Below are 21180 nucleotides of genomic sequence, written 5' to 3'. Positions count from 1 at the left end.
CAAACCCATGACCACTACGGTCGAGAAGGGCAACTGTACTTAGATCTGCATCTGGAGCGCTGTATCCTGCTCGTTCTATATTTCTCTCCACAGATGCTGTATAATTGTTGTGTATTTCCAGCACTTTCTGATTGTTACTATTTCTGATTTTCAGCATTCGTAGTATGTTGCTTTTGGATCCAGTTTACTTTCTGAGCTGTTTTCAGGGGATCCGGTTGCCTCGAGTCTTGCTCGGCCGACCGAAATTCCCCTTGAGAAGCTGGCAGTGAGCTGCCTTCTTGAACTGCTGCAGCCCATATGGTGTAAGTAGGTCCACAGCGCTGTTAGGAAGGGAGTTCCAGGATTTGAGAGGGTGATACAGTTCCAAGTCAGGATGGTGTGTAGCTCGGAGGGGAGCTTGCTGCTGTTCTCATGCATCTGCTGCCTTTTTTCTCCCAGGTGGTGGAGATCTCGGGTTTGGAAGGTGCTGAAGGAAAAAAGTGTCAGGAGTGGGATTCGAACCCACGCCTCCAGAGGAGACTGCGACCTGAACGCAGCGCCTTAGACCACTCGGCCGTCCTGACTCAGTTGGCACTTCTGCATAAATGGTTTTAAATTCCACATTCATTGTCACTGCTTTCAAAAACTCGATGTGATTTTCCTTTTTTCAGCACCTGTCAGGTTCCTGTATCTGAGTCCCATCCTTCCCCAAGCCGCCGGGGGGTGAGGAGCTTCTCATTGCTGCATTGCTCTGTTTGCTCAAATCAACAAAGACCCAATTCCCGCCCGACCTGTTCCTCACACGAAGGTGTTGAGAGTGTAAGATCTGAGCGACGTGAAGTATCCAATTGGAGTGTTACATCCTGGCGACAGGAATATCTCTCCACAGCTGCTTTCGGACCTGCTGAATATTCCCCGCATTTCCTCTTTTTGTTTTTGTGCCTTTATTACAGGAGATCTTTTTACTGACAACCCAAAGCTTGTCTCTCGGGGCAGCTCCAGGCACCGCTTTCCTGTGACCTTTAAATTCGGCTGTTTTCACACTCATCACTCTGCGCCATGGCTTTCAACCCCCACCACCACACCTCCACCACCCCCAACTCCCGCACCTCCCTCTCTGTCCCCAGTCCCGCGCCCCACTCCCATCCCCTCTCCCGACTGCTCAGCTCTCAGGTCGTCTAAGCTTTTTTTTGGAATTCGCAAAGGCCTGGGGATCACAGAGTCTGTGAGGGAATATAAGGGGTTAATCCACATTCACATACAGGGAACTGCGACTCTCTTAAGATGGACGGAAGTTATTTTGACGGTGACTTGTTCTCTGGTGTCGATTTACTCGAATTCCTCACCTGATTTCTCTGCTGTCCAATGAAGGTCACTCAGCAGAATTTTCAATAATAACTTGTCTTTTCCTAACAGGATTTCAGTCATCATGTGTTTGAAAAAATTTTCAAAGGATTTGCACACAGTCAGGTTCCAGGCACAGCAATGTGATGAAGGCAATAGGATCTGTTTTGAATGTCACCAACATCATGGAATAACTCCCCCGCCCCTCTCCGAAATTGTGCCTTGGTATATTTTACGTGAGAAGGCAGATGGCAGCTCAGTTTAACATATCGTCTAAAAGCTGGCACCAGTAACAGCAAAGAATTCACTAGAGCGTGACCCTGAATTTGTGGTCAGGATCCGGGAATGAGTTTTGAACTCACAACCTCCTCATTGTAAAAAGCAAGGGAGCAGCTGACTGAATCATAGTTCACTGCATAGGGCAAAAGACAGAAGAGGTTGCACTCTGTAAGGAGAAGCAGAAGTAGATTGTTAATTGAAGAGGTGTCACAGACAATGAGAGATAGACACCCACAGTTGAAAGAGACGGATTTTTTTTTATTACGGCAGGGATAGAGAGTGCAGCAGGAATTTCGCTTCCCAGTGTAGATGACAGAAAACGTTAACTTTGAGTCAAATGTTGGACCTGATAAGGGGTCAGAGGCTGACTGACCTTAATGATAACAACTGTATCAGTCGGAGTCACACAGGGAGGGAGTGATCATTTCTGATTCCCACTTGTCTCCCAGGAATGAAGCAGACAGCATTACAACATTGAGAAGCTCAGAGTAACAAAAAAGGGAAACTCTTCAACCGAGTCTCCCTGGGGGAAAAAAACAACATCCGCGGTGGTGTGTGAGTATTTTTGGTGCCGATATTATATCTCCACTGCCTGGAAGATGTTATATTTCATTATCACAGTTCAGGTGAATTAGTAAAGATAGAACCAGGACTTCTTCAGTGCTTCCAACTGCTTGAAATTCTAGAAGAGGCAAATATGTTTCACAAATTGTGTAATGCCCCACAGAGGGGCAATAAAGAGACATAACTATTTCACTCATACACCACAATTTAAACCGAAACCCCATTTCCCCTATCGGACGGATGCGAACAATCCGACCAGACTATTTACAACAAGAGAAGTGGAGTCTTACCCGGAGTCCTGGGATCAATATTAATCCATCAAACAGGATCTCTGAACCAGATTATAAAGTCATTGATCAGGTTGCAGCGGTGGGATGTTGCTGTGCACATTCAAGCAGCAATCTCACTTACCAAGACACACCTCCGCTCCCGCACCATTGGCCGTGAGGCTTTAAGTCTTCCTTAGGTTGTAAAATATGGTGGAAAAATTCAAGTTCCTCCCTCCCGCCCGCCCGCTGCCTCTCTTCCTTCAGCACCACCCTTCTCTAACTCCCTCCCTCTCTCCCTCGCTGTCTCCCTCCCTATCTCCCTCCCCGGCTCTCCCTCCCCCTCCTCGCATCACCCCGTCCCGCACCCCATTTCTCTTTCAAATCTTATTTCCTGTCTCTGGGGCCTGTCTTCTCCCCAGGCTACCCACTGACCCCGGTTTCTAGGACTCTCAGGCCGGTCCAAGCTCTTTAACCGGCTCCATTCACAGGAAAAGTGACTTCAGTTCCCACAATAACATCCGCGCTCCCTGTACCCCTCTACCCACAAAACTGAAATTCAGGTCAATGCTAACGTGAAGACTGCGGGCTGCAGTTTCCGCCCCTGCTATTTGAAACAATTCGATATATGTGTGTACAGTGAGCAGAAAGAAATTGCTGTACTTTGTAAACATTTCTTACTGAACTCACTGTCATTCTGCTTTAACAGAACTAGTTTGAATCTCTTGATATATTGGCAAAATGATAAATGAACTGCATTTGAAATTTATCCATATCAGAAATTGCACTAATATTCAGTTGGTCTGTATTCCACTGGACCGATGAAAGATCAACTCCTCTGTCCAATCAGTAAGATATGCAACCACTCTGGGCTTTCATAGTGGAACTGGACAGCCACCTGAAGATAAAAGTTTACATGGCTATGGAGACAGGGCTGGGGACTGGGATAGCTGAGTTTCTGCTGAAGGATCTCAGGAGAGACAGAGGGCCGAATAGTCCCCTTCTCTGTTGTAGCTATTCTATGTGCATGTGTGTGAGGTTCATTCAGTACCAATTTGTCTCTGGAACAGGATATGAGTTTGGAATTCATTGTTTATCTGTCGGTCTCTGTGGATTAATTCTTTATCGCTTGTCCCTGGGACAGGATTTGTTTTCGGGATTAATCGTGGATCTGTCAGATTCTGGTGATGTGCCTGTGTGTATGATTCATTCTGTATCATTCTGTCCATTGAATACTGTGAGAGTGTGCGATTCAATGTGTATCAGTCAGTCACTGATGCCAGGCTTAAGTTAATAATTCATTCTGGGTCTCTCTGTCTTTAGCTCACAGTTTGGATGTGGGATTCATTACATATATGTCAGTCCCGGAGACACTTTGCAAATCTGGATTCATTCAAACCAGAATATACCTCACTGAAAGTGGGCCATTTGTTCTAACAGGCAAACTGCCCGACAAGATCCTCCACCTAGAATACTTCATGTAACATTCTCTGTTTATCCCTGAAATTCATTCTCCCTCCTATACTTATCTAGGCTTCCCTTAAATGCAGTTTATCTAATCGTCTCAGTTGCTCCAGGCAATAGTTGGCCTGTAACTGCTGCCGATTCAACGGGAATAAATTAATTAATTGTGTTTCCTAAATTATAGTTCATATTTGCATTTCTATGTCTGCTCCGTCACATCACAAATTCCTCACATTGACCTGTTTCCGCGACACCGACAACGTGAATTTCTACCGCTCTGTTGCGGCCAGTAGATGGCAGCACATTCTGATATAGTGAAGTTGACAGATCAGAGACAACAGAGGCGACTTGTTCATATTATTCGGGGACAGTTGTAGAAATACTATGGATGGAGATGACCTCTTCTTATATGTATTATGTAATAAGCAGTGGTTATCGTCTGTCCCTCGATACGAGGATGACATCCAGTCAGGGCCGTGAGTTTCTGCCATGGGCCTTCATGAGAGTGAACAGGCCGATTCTCGGCCCACAGACCTTAGGACACATGGGGACAGGATGTCCCACGAGGTAGTGAGATCCGGAGTGCAGGATTTGGTTCCTGTTACTTCTTCTTAGCCGCTGTTCTGCCTCATCATTAAGACATGGGGACTCACAGCGCGCTGCAGCTTGGGGACAGATTTTGGTCATTTTGAATGGTGAGAAGCAAGTTCCTCGCAGTCATTAATATAAATGCTGCAGCGTTTGAATTAACGTTTCAGAGTGTCTTTGAAGTATTTTCTTTGGCCTCCCCTGGAATGTTGTCCATTTGAGAGTTGAGGAAACAGGACTTGGCGGATGCGGCGCTTTTCGATTATCCGGACACAGTGCGCAGTCCATGCAATTTAGTTTTTCAGGAACAAAAACAAAAATACCTGGAAAAGCTCAGCTGGTCTGACAGCATCTGCGGAGGGGAATACAGTTAACGTTTCGAGTCCGAATGACTCTTCATCAGTTGAACAGTCATACGGACTCGAAACGTTAACTGTATTCCTCTCCGCAGATGCTCTCAGACCTGCTGAGTTATTTCAGGTATTTTTGTTTTTGTTCCAGATTTCCAGCATCCGCAGTATTTTGCTTTTATCTTAATTTTTCAGGAGTTTGGCCTGAGTGCTGGTGGAGCTGCCTTCAAGAACGACACTACAGTTTGTTCGGCAGTGCTCCCACGGAATCTGGAGGGTGCCGCGGAGACATTGCGGATGGAATTTATTTACCGCTCTTATGAGTCGCCGATGCACAGTTAAGTAGTTATAACGTTGCATTCGACCCGTCAGCCGTTGTCTTGTGTGTGAGAGCGAGACACATAGTTATCGATACTTCTCTGCTCCACTTTCCCTGAATTCAGCCTCCCAGAATCTTTCATAATTTTAAAGACCTGTATGAGACCACCCCCCAGCCTTCATTCTTCAAGGGAAAAGGTAGACATCCTGAAAATTATGTCGTGTCTGTTTACCACTTGTTTAATTTTTCATAGTGTATGGGCGTCTTTTGCAAGCCCAGCATTTGTTGATCATCTCACATTATCCTTGAAGTTACGAGTGAAACAAATTACTGTGGGTCTGGAGTCACATGTAGGGCAGGCAAGGGAAGTGCGGATGAGTTCTTTCCGTAAAGGGCATTCGTGAACCGGGTGGGTTTTTACCACAATCGATCATAGTTTCATAGCCGCCATTACTGTGCCGAGATTTTAATTCCAAATTTAGGAAATATTTTAATTTAAATCTGCTCTGTTGGGATTTAAACCCGTGCCCGCAGAGATTAGCCTGGCACCTCTGTATTGTTAGTCCAGTGACAGCAGATTCAGCTAATGATCGAGCCGCTTCATGAGGAGATTGGAATTCTCCCAAAGCATTTTATTAAACCGATTGATGCACAGCTTTTGTTCCAGTTGGACACATCAACAATTTAACGAAACTGATCAGATAAACAAAATGAGTTAGCAATTAATGCACAAATTAACAAGAGCAGACATTTTGAGAAAGAGCCCTGCCATGTTAGGAAGGAAAGGCAGAACCTTCAGCTGACGAGTGAGACCGCGGTTTTCAGGAAGTTAAAGAGATTTCCATATAAAACGACCACAGCAGGACTCGAACCTGCAATCTTCTGATAACCTCTGCAAATACCACCGAAGTCAGACGCCTTATCCATTAGGCCACGCGGTCAGGCAATACGATACTGGAACTGATGCTAGTGCCATGTAAATAAATATCGTGGTTGTAGATTTTTCAATTCGATTTTTGGATGATCCGCTGAATCCCAGATCCATGGCCTCAGGGTCTGAGTTTGACTCTATGTCCAGGAAACTGCCACCTAGTCACATCCTGTCCCAAGAAATTCCAACACTTACTGCCCTGAGAAACTCACTTAGACATTTGCTGCTCACCTATTGATCATAGTCTTCACTAACGTCCCTGATTCTATATGGGATCATTGAATCACAGAACATAATGAGAACATTCGGCCCGTCTGGACTCGGCTGGCCATCTGAACGAGCAGCTCACCTGTTGCCACTCCACAACCTTTTCCCTGTAACATGGCTAATTTGTCTTTTCAGATCAAGGTCAAATTCCCTTTTGAAAACCTCAATTGTCCCTGCCTCCAGCACACTCTCAGACACTGCATCCAACATTCTAAACACATTCTGCATGAAAATAAAGCCTTATTAGGTAATTGCTTTTTTCGTAAATTAATTTAAATCTGTGTCCTCTTGTTCTGGATCATTCCATCAATGGAAAAGTTAAACCATATTTTCTCTGTCCACACAGCTCGTGATTTTGAATACCTCTATCAATTCTCCTCTCAAACTCGCTCTCTTCAAGAAACACATTCCCAACTTCTCCAATCATTCAATGTGAATTAAGTTCCTCATGCCTGGAATCTGTCTTGTGATTTTTTTCTGCAATGTCACTAATGCTTTCACACCCTTGCTAAATTGTGGTGCACAGGATTAGATACGATACTCCAGTTGAGGCCGAAACAGTGTTTTCTACAGGCTTCACATAACTTTATTGTTTTTGTACTACATGCTATATTGATGAAGCCCTTGACGTTGTCTGTTTTACTGGTCATTCTCTCAAACTGTCCTGTGATGATAAATGATTTATGCACATATACACCCACATCCCTCTGTTCCCGCAATCCCTTTAGAATTGTAACCTTCATTTCGTGTTGCCTCCCCCTGTTCTTCCTACAAAAACGAATGACACCAGATTACTCTGCATTAAATTTCACCTGGTAATTGTCCGCCCGTTCCATCAACATTTCTAGATCCCTTTGGAGATCTACATTATCCTCCTCACAGTTCACAGTGCTTCTAACTTTTGTATCATCGGCAAATGTTGGAATTGTGAGCTTGCAACAAGATCTGGCTGATGAATTACACGAATGGAAGGGTCCCTGACACTGGACACAAGAAATAGGAACAGCAGTACACCACACGGCCCATTGCGCCTACCCTGCCATTCGATGATATCATGGGGTTGACCTTGGGCCTCAACTCTATTTTTCCCCCAGTTCCCGATATCGCACAAGTCCCCGAGAGACCTGGGGAGCTGCACAAGATAACTTTCTCCAGTCCAAAATGCAACAGTTCACCACAAATCTTTGGTTCCTGTCACTCAGCTCATTTCGTATCTGTGCTGCTACTGTCCCTTCTATTCAATGAGCTCTAACTTTCCTCAGAAGTCTTTTGTCCAGCACTTTATCAAATGCCTTTTTCAAGTCCATGTAAATCACGTCAAGGGCTTCACCCTCATCAAAATTCTTTGCTGTCGCATCAAAAAAAAACTAACTGAAGTTAAATAACACGATTTGTTCTTACTAAATTGTTAGGAAGTAGAGAGGTTTAAGTAAGTTATACTGGTAATTGCAATTGTTAGGAATTAGTTTTAGCTTTAAAGTTTAAGCTTGATTTGTATTTCTGTATTTGTGTTAAGAAAGGTCAAATGGAGTTTTAGTTTCGTTTTAAAAAGGTGCTTGCATCTCTATTCAGGCTTACGACTTATGAAGTTAAGCAAACACATCAGTAAAAGAATTGGGCTGTTGCCTAGCAACAGGAAGATAGAGAGGCAGGTCCCTCCCACAGACACACACACAGAAGGAGGGAAACTGCAGTTTTGATTTGGAAGCTGTGGACATCGGCTGGTTTTTGAAAGTTGCTGCCAAGAGAGACTGGAAAACGGGGCAGATACTTAGTCCCAAGCGAAAGAAAAATCCCAAAATCCAGGGGAGTGGAAGAGGTGAAAGTCCAAAACAGACGTTCTGGTCAAAGGAAGGATGGGAACCTGGAACAGGTCCTGTTAATGAATTTAAGAGGAGGGGCAGAGGGAATGGCTTCAATCCTTGCGTGAAAGGCGGAGTGCAGTGAAACTGGTTGACTCACGGCTTGTCAAGCTTCTGTGGGGAGTTGAATAGCAGCATAGCAACTTTTTATGGTGGTATTTTTCACTTGGTTTCAGGGTCTGGTGTTCCTTACCACAGTGTGCCTATTGATACATGGATTATGTAATTACTGTGGAAATTAAAGAATAAAATAAATTTTGCAACTTGCATTATTCCTACAAATTTGTCTCCACCTGCAAAGTTATAGTTGTGGATGAAAGAGTATTGTAACATGGTTCATCTTTTCTCGTTGAATAAATGTTTTATTTATTTTTTGATAAAAGTTGATCAGCTGACTCCTGTGACTCTGTTCAGTAGCTACTTTCCACGTATTTAAACAATCGAATAAAAGTTAGGATCTATCAAGATGGGCTCCACTCTGGGTTTAGGATTGTCCAGGGGTAATCTCAGCTGGTACCATAACATAATCCAAGCTGGTTTTACTTATTAATGTGCATTTTCCCGAGGTAATTTTCATGTCGTCGGGAATTTTCCTTTCTGAAAGGTAGCTCACCACCCAGGTTAAACTGGCTGACCTGTAGTTTCTGGGCTTATCCTTACATATTTGTTTGAACAAGGATGTTACAATAGCAGTTCTCCACTCCGCTGTCACCACCGCGAGTCTAAGGAATATTGGAAAATTCTGGCCAGCGTCCCTGCAATTCCTGCTCTCCTCCCTCCGTATTCTGGATGCATCTCGTCTGTGTCTGGTCCTAAACAACTTTAAGCACACACCGCCTATCAAATACCTTCTCCTGAAATTGTTTATTGCCTTTACACTAAAATATCGATCGAGGTGAAACGGCTCACTTTCTGCTCAGGACAACTCCGACATTACGAACAAAATATGATCAAATCAAATTCTCACTATGGGGCTACCAGACCTGGCCGTCTCAGAGAAGTTTACAATTCTCTTAGAGAATACAACAGCCGAATGCATTCATCCAGAAAACGGGGTTGTCTAATTAGTGTGTTCGGGTAACATTACAGTGCGATTAAGTGGGCAATTTTTTTTTTCAAATTGCCTTCATTTCCTTCAGGTGTGTTTCATTGATGAGTTCTCTGCAATGGTGGGTCCAGTTCTCAAACTTACCCCTGATATAAGTAAACCGCTCCACCTAGACCGCAATGAGTTTTAGACAATGCACTGGGCGATTTACACCACAAATAACAACACGTGAGAGCTCGCCTGAGATTTGAAACAGAGACCGCTCACATTCTCACTTATGAAACGTCCCAAAGCGAGAATCACACGGCGAAACCAATAATGTAACTGTATGTATATAACTCAGCCAATATAGACATTCATTGGCACCCAAAAGATATCAGCCATTCTTTCAGAGCGCTCTGGGTAAAAGAGAACATTGAAGAAATACACCAGGCAGTGTCTAGGCCAGGCAGTATCCATGGAGACGGCAAGAAATCTCAAGTTTCAGTTACACTCATTCTCTTCTTGGGATAAATTAACTCATTCTCTTGTTCGGATAAATTAACCATCCGATTACATGAGCAACAGTTTCTTCATTTACTCCACGTGTTTTGCAGTGATAATTTCGTTATAATGACTTCTCAGGTCCTAAAAACTCGGCCGGGTTTAAGTAAAACCCGCCTTTTCGCTTGTAAAGAAATATGCATCACAAGCGGTAACACAAGAGGGCTCGTCCGGGATTTGAACCCGGGACCTCTCGCACGATCAGTTAACGAAAATCCCGAAGCGAGAATCATACCTCTAGACCAACGAGCCTGCCACAGGTAAACGAGATAACCGCTATGTGTATTCATTGTCCTCCAGAGTGCGTCAACACTCCTTTTGGATTCCTGTCGTAACACCAGAAAACAATTAAGAATTACACCTCATGGCAGGCAGCAGTGTGGACAGTGAAAGAGTGTTCACCTTTCAGGTCGATGCCGTTTCATCAGAACTCAGCAATGCTAGAATTGTGATCAGTTTTACACTGTAACTCCTGACACCGAGCTGGAACAGGAACTCGGCACCCACTCGGTCTGCCGGTGCGTGCGCCCTTCCTCCCACCGCTGACGTCCTCGTTGTTCAGCCGTTGACGGTCGCCCACTTGCTGCCTCCCACTCACTCCCCTGCTCCCGAATGCCAGGTGCCCTGACCCCAGGCCCTCGCCGCCTCGCTCGCTGCGCTACACGCCAACCCTTATGCCGCACCGCTCGCTACCCGACTACCAAGCCGCTCACCTCCCACTCGGCACCTCCCTCCTGACCCCTGTCGCCGCCCATCTCACCAGAAGAACTGAGGAGATGGTGACAAGCAGAACAGCAAGTGAGGCGGTGAGGGGTAGGGAGCAGGCCGGAGAGCGGGAGGTTACTGAGGCGCCGAGCAGTCCGGCAAGCGAGACGGTGAGCATGACAGGGACAGCAGTGCCGAGAGAGGCACACAAGAACAATAACACGAAAATCAGGAGCAGCAAGAGGCCATTCATCCCCTCGAAGGTGCTCCAGCATGGCTGATCTGAATATGGCCGCAACTCCACTTTCCTGTCTGCCCCCCATAATTCTTTACTCATTCTTTTGTCAAAAATATCTCCACTTCAGCCTTGAACATTATCAATGACCCAACCTCCACTGCTCTCTGGGGAAGAGAAATCCACAGATCAATGTCCCACTGAGAGAGAGAAACAAATATATTACCTTCTGTCAGTCTGAAATGTGAGAGCCCGATATTTTTAAACTGAGTCACCTGATTGTAGAGTCCCCCACAAAAGGAAACATAGTCTCAGCAGCCGACCTGTCAAGTCCCCTCAGGATTTTATATCTTTCAATAAGATCACCTCCCATTCATCAAAACTCTAATGGGTATAGGCCCAACCTCCTCAATCTTTCCTCAAAAGAAAACCCTTGCATTCCAGGAACCAGTCGACTGAATCTTCTCTTACCTGCTGTAATGCAATGATATCCTTTCTTAATTAAGGAGAATAAGACTGTCCACAGTTCACCAGATGCTGTCTCACCAACGCCCTGTATGAATGTGGGGAAACTTCCATAATTTTATATTCGATTCCTTCTGTAATAAACGCCAACGTTCCATTCGCCTTCTTAATCACTTGCTGCATCTCTATACCAACTTTTTGAGGCTCATGAACCGGGACCCCCAGAACCCTCTGCACTGTAGAGTTCTGCAGCATTTCTCCAGTCACATGATGTACTGCTTTTAAATTCTTCCTGCCAAAGTGGACAAATTCACAATTTCCCAAGTTATTCTGCATCTCCCAATTATTGTCTACTCACCCAGCCAATCTAAATCGCTCTGTACACTCTATATGTCCTTCTTCTACAGTGAAGGCAGAAACAAAATACCCGTTCAACAGTTCTACCAGTTCCTTGTTTTCCATTATTAATTCTCCAGTCTCACTATCTGCGGGACCAACATGCACTTGAAGAAATATTTATAAACATTTATAGACTGAATTCCGGCTCGGGAGTGGGCCAGCGAGCGGAACACAGCAAAAACAGTGTTCATTTCGGGCTGAGTTTGATCTGCACCATCTCCGCTGCCTAAAGTGACCTGGAGCGTCACTGGCTTTGACGTCACAGACACTGAAACTCCACGTGTGGAGCGCGTGCTCTCTGCTGTTCCGGTGTCAACAAACTCAGCCAAAATGTCTTTCCCATGTGGACCAACGTGGGAACTTCCCGGGAAGTTTACATTTACCCCTCCTGCCGTGGACCCTCCTCGAATGCCTCCGACTCTGAACTAGAGTCAGAAACTTGGGACAAATCCCAAACAATTAGCTTGCTAGATGCCCAGGAAAGGTTAAACAGTTTAACTTCTTGTCTATCACCTGGGTTACTGCGCAACCGAATACTCAGTCGCCCCGATCCGACCACCTGACCTCTCCGCGGATCTCCTGACTGGCTCCCAACCTGTATGTTGACGCGGTCACGCACTTAAACGACCAGACCCACCAACGCACTCACCCACCAAACTCATTCACTCAGCCAGCTATCTACCTACACACGTCACCCACCTAACCATTCATTCAGTCACTAGCTCACCCAGTCAGTCATCTATTCTCTCCCGCACAGTCAATGACTCGATATTTAAACGACCAGAATATGGCAGTTAATGTTGTAAAAAGGGGCCATGTACTTTCGTTCCATGACTCTGCCGCTGGGTTTAAATGTCCTACCACCTTCAATGATTTACGTTCATAAACACCCAAGTCCCACTGCTTCTCCACCTCCCTTAGAGTTGTACCCTTCATTTTATATTGTCTTTCCAAGTTCTTCCTACCAAACCTCAGTCCATTGAACTTCATCTGCCACCTGTCTCCCCATTTCCACCAACAGGTCCAAGTCCATTTGAAGTTCTACACTATCCTGCACACTCTCCACAATGCTTCCAAACTTTGTATCCTCCGCAAACGTTGACATTGTGTCCTGGGCACAAAGGTCATTGATATTTATCAGGAACAGCAAAGGTCCCAACCCTTCCGCCAGGCCGAAACAAAACCATTTACCACCAATCTCTGTTTCCTGCCACTCAGCCAATTTTGTATCCTTGTAGCGGCGAAGCGGCTCTCCTCCTGTTGCCACCTGTTTCACTACTCGGTGGCGAGTTTTGTTCTGTTAAGTGGTTCAGATTGGAAAGTGGGGTGTGACTGGATTCACCTGTACAGAGAGGGGTTGGTGATGGCAGTTTCCCTTCTCTGATGAACCAGTTGCTGATTTGCTTTTATTTAAATTTCGACTCTGGTGGGACTCGAACCCACAACCTTTGAATCTCTTATAGAGCAGCAGTTAGAAGTCCAACACGCTATCCGTTGCGCCACAGAGCCCAGCACATGGATGGCTCATTTCCTATTCCATATAAGGGAATTTCTGACATTGTAGAACAAAACGTTCAAACGGTCAGCAATTTCCTACGTTTGAACAATGACAACATTTCAAGAGCACTCATTGCCTGTGAAGTGTTTTGGACGTCCTGTGGTTGTGAAAAGAGCGATAGAAATTCGAGTGAAAGAGCAATTTCCTTCAAAAGGACATATTCAGGTTGGAAAATAGGGCGGCTGAATTGTTTTGCAGAGAAGGGTGAAGTGATTCATTTTGGTCGGAAGAACACGGGGGAAAAGACAAAATAAAGTTTACAATTTCAAAGACGGTGCCGGAACAGCGGGAAATGATGTACACCTGCATAAATCATTGATGGAGGCAGTGCAGGTTGAAAGAATCGTTCATGAAGCATACAATATCCTCGGCTTTATGAATGGGAGCATAGATTACAAGAGCAAAGCGGTTGTTTTGAACTTGGAAAAGACAGTATTTCGGCCACAGCTGGAGCATTGCGCCCAGTTCCGGGTATCACACTTTCGGAAAGATGTGAATGCATTGAAGAGGAAGCAATAAAGTTTAACGAGAATATGTCGCAGCGAGGAACTTAAATTACCTCGATACATTTTAGCGGTAGGGGATATTTACCTTGGAGACGAGGATTTTGAGAGGAGATTTCTTAGAATTCTTTGCAGTCCCGTGTCTTCTGGACAGAGGGTGGGTGATGATTTGGACATGGTCTGCTTCAGTATCGGCGGTGTTGAAAATGGTACTGAACATTGAGCAAACATCAGCGAACATTCCCAATTCTGCTGGAAGGAAGGTCACTGGTGAAGCAGCTGAAGATGGTTGGGCCTAGGGCACAACACCGAGGAACTCCCACAGTGATGTCCTGGAACTGGGATGATTGATCTCCACAACCACAATCATCTTTCTTTGCGCTGGGTATGACTCCAACCAGCAGAGAGCTCCCCACCCCTCGCCTCCGATTCCCATTGTCTCCAGTTTTGCTGGGGATCCATAATGCCACACAGTCAAAAGCTGCCTTGATGTCAAGGGCAGTCACTCTCAACTCACCTCTGGAGTTCAGTTTGCGTTGGAGGACGAGGGGAATCAGGTTGTTTTGTTTGCCCACCCAAGCTGAATGTTGGGCTTGAGGTGGCGATCAGATTCGGAGAGGATGGTGACAAGCTTTCACTGAGTTTCAAGGTTGCAGTTCAGACCTTGGTGGGATTGCTGCTATATTCCCAGGACGTGGTGATCTCATTCTTAGAGCAACACACTTACACTGACGACAAGTTGCTCCATGTAAAATTAAATGGAGATGTGGGATGTCAGAATCTGTTCATCACTGATTCACTTTTATTCATTTCTGCATCCTAGAGTAACAAAGTGGTTTGTAACTGTAAAAAAGTAAATAATATTCAGTAGATTCAGTCCAATACCTCCACAGTTTCCACTATTACAGCCCTCAGCGTTTTCAGATGCATTCCATCTGATCCCACTGACTTATCAACATTTAGCACAGCCAGACCTTCTCGTATCTCTTCTTTAACACGAGTTATATGTTAAAGAAGTCATTTGCAAATTGTTGATGGCGGATTTGTGCCCTCTTATTGAAGAGGGTTTAAAGGAGAGGAGCGAAGCATTTGTGCTGAAGAAGTGGGATCAGTGAAAATAGAAGTAACAATAAGTGGAATGAAGGAGGCGGGCTGTTCATTGGCTGACTGGAGAATTTCATTAGGATTTATTCATTGGAGATTGGAAGGTCATTTTTCCAAATCTTTAAGGAGATTAATGTTGAAAGAAGCCTGCCTTCATCTATAAGGAATCATTAGCTAAGTTTATAAAAATAATGCGGATTGATAGGATTCAAAGAATTGGAGGGGTAACACGTTGTAATGTGGAATATAAGATCTTGGTGAGGGGTTTAGGAACAACATCAAGTCCTTGGAGAGCATACAGTGGAAATTTTCTGGAATTGGATCAGTGGTGAGGGATTCCATATGTGGATGGACTGAAAAATACAAACTGGAGATGCTCTTATTGGAGAGAATGTTAAGGGGAGATTTAGCACAGATATTTAAGATTAGCCGATGTATTTAATATCAGCCCAGGTATTCATTTCTTATACACATTAAGCGATATTTTTCCCATTGATGGAATGTTTGAAAACCAATGATTAGATAAAAAATAAATCATGGAGAAATGTTTCACACTGCTCCATTCCAAACAGTTCCTGACTTGACGTGATACATTTTTTTCCTGCTTACTGGAGCCGCATTTCCAACATTGCACACCTGGCTGCACTTTCAGAACCTTCTTGCCAACTCTTCACGGCTGGGAAAAAGGATACGAGGCCATGACTTAAAGCTAGGATCGGGTCTGAGGGGATGTTAAGATGAGGGATTGTGAAACCATTGTGCTTTTCACACGTGGGTTCGAATCAAGTTATTGGATATTTTTAGTTAATTGCTTCTTCCTGTTTGTGTAGGTTTCACATAAAAAAGGCCTGGAATCGGATGGTTGTCAATGTCTCACTGGAGATGACAACTGTCAAGTAACATTTGCGCCACACAAGTGTCAGGCAATAATCATCTCCAAAAAGTAAGAATCCAACTATTACCTTTATGTTCACTGGCATTAGCATCACTGAATCCCCCTCTATCAGCATCCTGGGAGTTACCATTGACAAGAAACTGAACTGGAATAGCTATATAAATATTATGGCTTCAATAGGAGGTCAGAGGCTAGGAATCGTGTGACGAGTAACACACGTCCAGGCTCCGCAAAGACTGTCTACCATCTACAAGGCACAAGTCAGGAGTGTGATTGAATGCTCCCCACTTGCCTGGATGAGTGCAGATCCCACACCACCCAAGAAGCTTTACACCATCTAAGACAAAGCAGCTCGCATGATGGAGACCACATCCAAAAACATTCATTCCCTCCACCACCGACGCACAGTAGCAGCAGTGTGTACCATGTTCAAGGTGCACTGCAGGAACTCAGCAAGACTCCTTCGACAGCACCATCTAGACCCTGGACCACTACCATGTAGAAGGGCATGGTCAGCAGAAAGATGGGAACACCACCACCTGGAAATTCCCCTTCAAACCATGAATTGTAAATATATTGCTGTTCCTTCAATATCGCTGGTAAAAATCCTAGAACTCCCTTCCTGACAGCACTGGGGACGTACCTACACCACATGGACTGCAGAGGTTCAAGAAGGCAGGTCACCACCACATTCTCAAGGGCAATTAGGGATGGACAATAATTGCTGTCCAAACCAGCGAAGGCCAAATACCTAGAATAAATTTTTTCAATGGACTATTTCAGAGTTAATCAAAATTGATAGTGAGCTATTACAGTCCTTTCCCCAGATTTTATTGGAATGATGAACAAATAGGATTCAGGAAAAGGAGAAGGACTATTCCTTCCCTTTCATTCTCCAGATTTACCATGGCTGAAAGAGCAGCTGGAAAAGGTAATGGCGATGGAGCAGAAAAAAATAACATTGTCCTTGCGGAACACATTTAGTTTGACATTTTCTTGATAAGTTCAGTGAGTGAGCAAGTTTTAGCAAATAAGCTTTAAAGTGAAGGGCCATCTAATTAAACCTATAATATATAGAAAAGGTTGTTTAATTTTGTGGTGAGTTTCTCGAAACTGTGGAGGAACCAAGAGAGATGAACAGACATCATTAAAAGCTCGTGGACAGGAAGATAAAAATAATATCTAAGACTAATAGAATACGAAGTATTGGGAATCATATTACAGTTGTATAAAACCCTGTTTAGATCAATGCATTCTGTTCCTGACAACAGACCTAAGGGATGTTAGATTGGCCTTGGAGTGGGGGCAGCAGAATTTCATCAGAGTGATACCAGATTCAAATGACGAGGACAGATTGTAAACACTAGTATTGTAATGCCGTGAATATCAGAGACTAAGGGGTGATCCAACTGAGATGTTTACCGTGCGTGAATGATTTGACAGGGTAGATAGAGGGAAACTGTTACAACTGGTGCGACGGGAGGTTGGGGCCGGAGGTGGGGGTGGTGCCCTTAACAAGGGGGCTTAACCTTTAAATCAGAATGAAGCCTTTCAAAGGTAATTTCAGGAAGTACGTCTTCACACAAAGGATGGTAGAAACTCCCTCCCCCAAACAACTGTAAACGCTGGGGGTCAACCGAAAAGTTCCAAACTGACATCGATAGCTCTTGTTTGTTAAGTGTTTTAAGGATTATGAAATGAAGAGGGATAAATGGAGCAAAAAGACAGACCAGTCATGAGTTCATTAAATGGCAGGACAAACTTGGGGGAAGAACACTTTACTTTTGTTCCTCCACCCCGAATTCATAAAGAAAAACTAAATCTGGAAGGAACTGAAATGAGGTGTCATCACTTGTTGGTCCCATTATTCTCTCAACATTGACAATCTCTAGTGCTGAGCTATAATTCCACACACAACTCGTCACCCAGGAAATCCTGCAGGAAGAAAATTATCCTCTCCAACCTGCATTTCCCACATTTTACCAGCTGACAATCCTTTGATCAGCATTTGGAAATTGAAATCGGTCTATTGCCCCACTTCCATGGTGATTTTGGGAATAGTCAGCAGGGGAGCAGAATTAGAAAGCAGTTGTTTTCCTCTCTGTTAATATTCTCTCAATATCGACGTGCCTCATTCATTGGATGGAGAAGTGAGCTTGTATTAATCCTGTGATGAACAAACCTGCTCCATGTTACAAGCATTTTCTGTATTCATTTTTTAAATATCAGATGACAATTTCTCATTGAAACACAGTAAACTGCTCCCAGGTACTTTCATGAGCTTGTGAAACAAAACAATTCCAATTTCTGCACATAATGAAGCCAAGCCGGAGGAGACACCTGTTTCTCAATGATCAGATATTGGAGTTGATGCAGAATGTTTTCTGAAGATTAATGTGTCCTTTTGGAAATCTGGAATGGGTATGGTTTTCTATATTAAACATTGACCCTTCCGTTAGTTCTTTATGTGCAGCTGTTTTTGGTGGTGTTATTGAGTCAGGGATGTTGGTCAGGGCAGCAAGAGAAATCACTGTGCTTCTTCAGGAGCGCTAGGAAATCTTTCATCACTTTAAAAACCTCCCACCAGTTATTGCTTAGGATTAGCCAGGAGTGGTACACCGAGGATATTCATTTATTGAAATTAATGCTTTTCACAGAAAGCATTAGTTCCTGTCAAGCAAGTATAACAGTTTCATAATAATTTTCTGGTTTATTGCGAAGTAATTTTATGGGGTTAGTATAATTGGGTCTGTCTGTGTGTAATGTAATTACATTTGGAGTCAAGTTTAACTCATCAAAAGAAGCTGGGTGCTTGACATGCTAATGAGTAAACATGGAACCTAGATTAGCATGTAAGGTGTGAAGGGAATTTGCATTTTTAGATAAATGAAGGGATATTTGGATTTCAACGATATCTCAGTCTGTTTTCAATTAGCCGGATAAGCAAAGCTAAGGAACATGTTTATTTTTCCCAAAGGTTACTGGAAATAGTGGCGATATGGGAGTGTTTTAATATTGTGAAGAAGATACAATTTCATCAATATCTGGGTCTATAGAATTTACACATCAAGAAGAGAGAAACACATATAAAGGAGAATGAAAGGTTATGTTGAAAAAGGCCATGTAAGATCTAACAGGAGTGTGTGAAATGGCCTCAATGAAGCCTCCAGCATTTTGGCGTAAGTCTGCTGTCTAACTAAACGGGAGTTGAAGAAAAGCCATATGGCATTCCATTGTCCAGGATACTGTGTTAACTTGCTGAGTCTGCTTTAATTCTAAAATCTATTTCGGACCTTTAAGGGTGTGTAACTGAGGGGGTCAAGTTAATGAGTAACTTGAGGAGTTATAGCGCTATTTGTAGTCTTATGTATGTGCTTGACATCTTTTATCTTTAACAAGATATTATTATCATTTTTTAAAAATTTCTAAATGTCCTGGCAGGCATGTTGCTTCTGAATTCAGTGCACACATCTCGTAATAAATACAAATTGCAAAACCCTTGTGACAACACGACCAACTATCCCTCCAGGATTTGGTCCATATCTTCTGCAACGTCATAACAGTCCCTCACACACTCTGATCAATTAACGCCTGTACCCTTCATTGCTGACGGATTTCTTGTCATTTTGAGCCCCACCTGAGTTGAGTTTGAAGTCAGATTTCATGTTTTCTGGAGCAAAACTGAAACTGATGCAGGAAAAATGAACAGACACTTTCTGTCAGAAAGGGGCAGCTAATTTCTGCACAGGAAACACCCACAAACAACAATGTGAACATGCTTTGGGATGATGATTGAGTCTCGGGGGAATAACTCCACTGCTCGTGTGTCTTTGGCACAGCGCCATGGGGTCACTTAGGATAAAATAAGAGGTTGGGCATGGCCTTGTTTTATCATCATTATTTAAAGACAGCACCTACATTAGTGCAGCCCTCCCTCAGTACTAAACGGTATATCTTGCAATAAGCCTATTTGCATTAAGGTATACAGTACTGGAGTATCAACCTTCTTTGTTACACACAAATTCTGGCACGGGTTTTGGGGACATACACTTATCTTTCATAGGCAAATGCGACCAAATCAGCCCCACTGAAAGTTTTTAACAAATCGCCCAATCCACAGCAACAGGACTGGGGCAATTATGAGGTCATTCCCTGGCAGGTCACGTGACAGATGGGGCCACAATGCATCACCACCAGGTTTGTGACTTGTTCAAATCCAAAATCCTGTCACAATGATTTTTCAAATAAATCAGTCGTCTACTTGCCAACACAGCAGTAACACTTTCTGCCTAACCATGAGGAGAGCTAGGGAGGAATGTACAAAACTAAATTCTTTCATAAAATAGTTCAAAAATCATTTAGGCTGAAATTCTGTGAGGAATAGTCCAGTTATTATTGAGAACTCTGCTCAGAGAACTTCCTTGGACAGGAGAGAAATCAGGCGAAGAATCCGAGTAAATCGACACCAGCGAACAAGTTGACATCGAAACTGGATCAACTCCCGTGAAGATGAATGAGTAAAAGCTGAGAGCTCCGTGCACCATCAGTTGACCAAGTAGAGATATTGCCTGGATAAAGCAATCTGTTCAGGACAGGATTTATTGAACTAAGTCGAATAGACAGGTCTTTGCACAACAAGTCAGTCATCTCTAGATTTTAAATTGAAAACTTCCAGTTTGTTGCAAGATGGAATTCATATAAATTATAATTACAGTACAAATGAGTTGATAATTCAAACACAAACGTTGCTTTCAGGTAAATTAAGTGGGACAATGAAATTACAACCAAGAACTCAATTGACCTGGGAGCTCAAACACAGAAAAAGTTAATTGCAGAGTGAAGAGTTTATAATGTGGATTTGTTGAAAGTGGAGATTAGGTGTAGAGGGAGAATGAGCTGCTGTGTAAATTAAACCGAGAGACAACAGCAAAGATACAAGCAGGAAGGAACAGAACATTCTAAATAACGAAAACTTTAATTAAACAGGCAGCTCATTTCATTGTAATAACGGGATAGCTGAGAGCTGTTGACTACACATCCTGTGCTCTGCTGGAAATCCAAAAACAGGCTAATGATAGACGTCAGATTCATAATAAATTAGGGAACCAAGCAGAATACAGGAAGTACAGAGGAGAACTCAAAAAGTAAACTTGAACAGCAGAGAGATTGTATGAGAAAAGATTAGCAGGTAACACAAGGTAACACTGAAGGCTGTTACCAACAAATGGACAGTCACTGAAAGGGAGGCTGTGGAGGCAGAGGGGATGGCTGAAGCTCTACATGGCAGGAGAGATTAAATGACGAAAGAATTGATGCTGCAAGGCAAAAGGAAGAGTTAAAGGAACAAGTAACAAAAAACTGAGATGTGTTGAAAAGAGGTGCGAATGGAAAAATGAGGAGCAGCTGCCACCCGAAAGCAAACGCAACAGAAGAATGAGGTTAAAACCAAATGTGAAAAAAAGGAGTCAAAATGGGGACAGAAGTTACAGTTTGAAGAACATTAGAGATTTGA

At 43.6% G+C, this 21180-nt stretch overlaps 4 non-coding genes across 4 annotated transcripts; all 4 read right to left on the bottom strand.

Annotated features, from left to right (window-relative positions):
- Positions 1 to 480: 480 nt before the first annotated feature.
- On the bottom strand, positions 481 to 563 carry trnal-cag (transfer RNA leucine (anticodon CAG)). Its single transcript has one exon. It is a non-coding gene; the product is annotated as a tRNA-Leu (tRNA).
- Positions 564 to 6004: 5441 nt separating this feature from the next.
- trnar-ucg (transfer RNA arginine (anticodon UCG)) lies at positions 6005 to 6094 on the bottom strand. The gene is given in 2 exon segments: positions 6005 to 6040; positions 6058 to 6094. It is a non-coding gene; the product is annotated as a tRNA-Arg (tRNA).
- A 3872-nt stretch (positions 6095 to 9966) lies between these two features.
- trnap-cgg (transfer RNA proline (anticodon CGG)) lies at positions 9967 to 10056 on the bottom strand. Its single transcript is given in 2 exon segments — positions 9967 to 10002; positions 10021 to 10056. It is a non-coding gene; the product is annotated as a tRNA-Pro (tRNA).
- Positions 10057 to 13026: 2970 nt separating this feature from the next.
- On the bottom strand, positions 13027 to 13117 carry trnar-ucu (transfer RNA arginine (anticodon UCU)). The gene is given in 2 exon segments: positions 13027 to 13062; positions 13081 to 13117. It is a non-coding gene; the product is annotated as a tRNA-Arg (tRNA).
- Positions 13118 to 21180: the final 8063 nt, after the last annotated feature.

This window comes from Cetorhinus maximus, chromosome 31 (genome assembly GCF_964194155.1).
Source record: "Cetorhinus maximus chromosome 31, sCetMax3.hap1.1, whole genome shotgun sequence".
NCBI lineage: Eukaryota > Metazoa > Chordata > Chondrichthyes > Lamniformes > Cetorhinidae > Cetorhinus > Cetorhinus maximus.
This window is presented reverse-complemented; position numbering and strand designations above follow the sequence as displayed.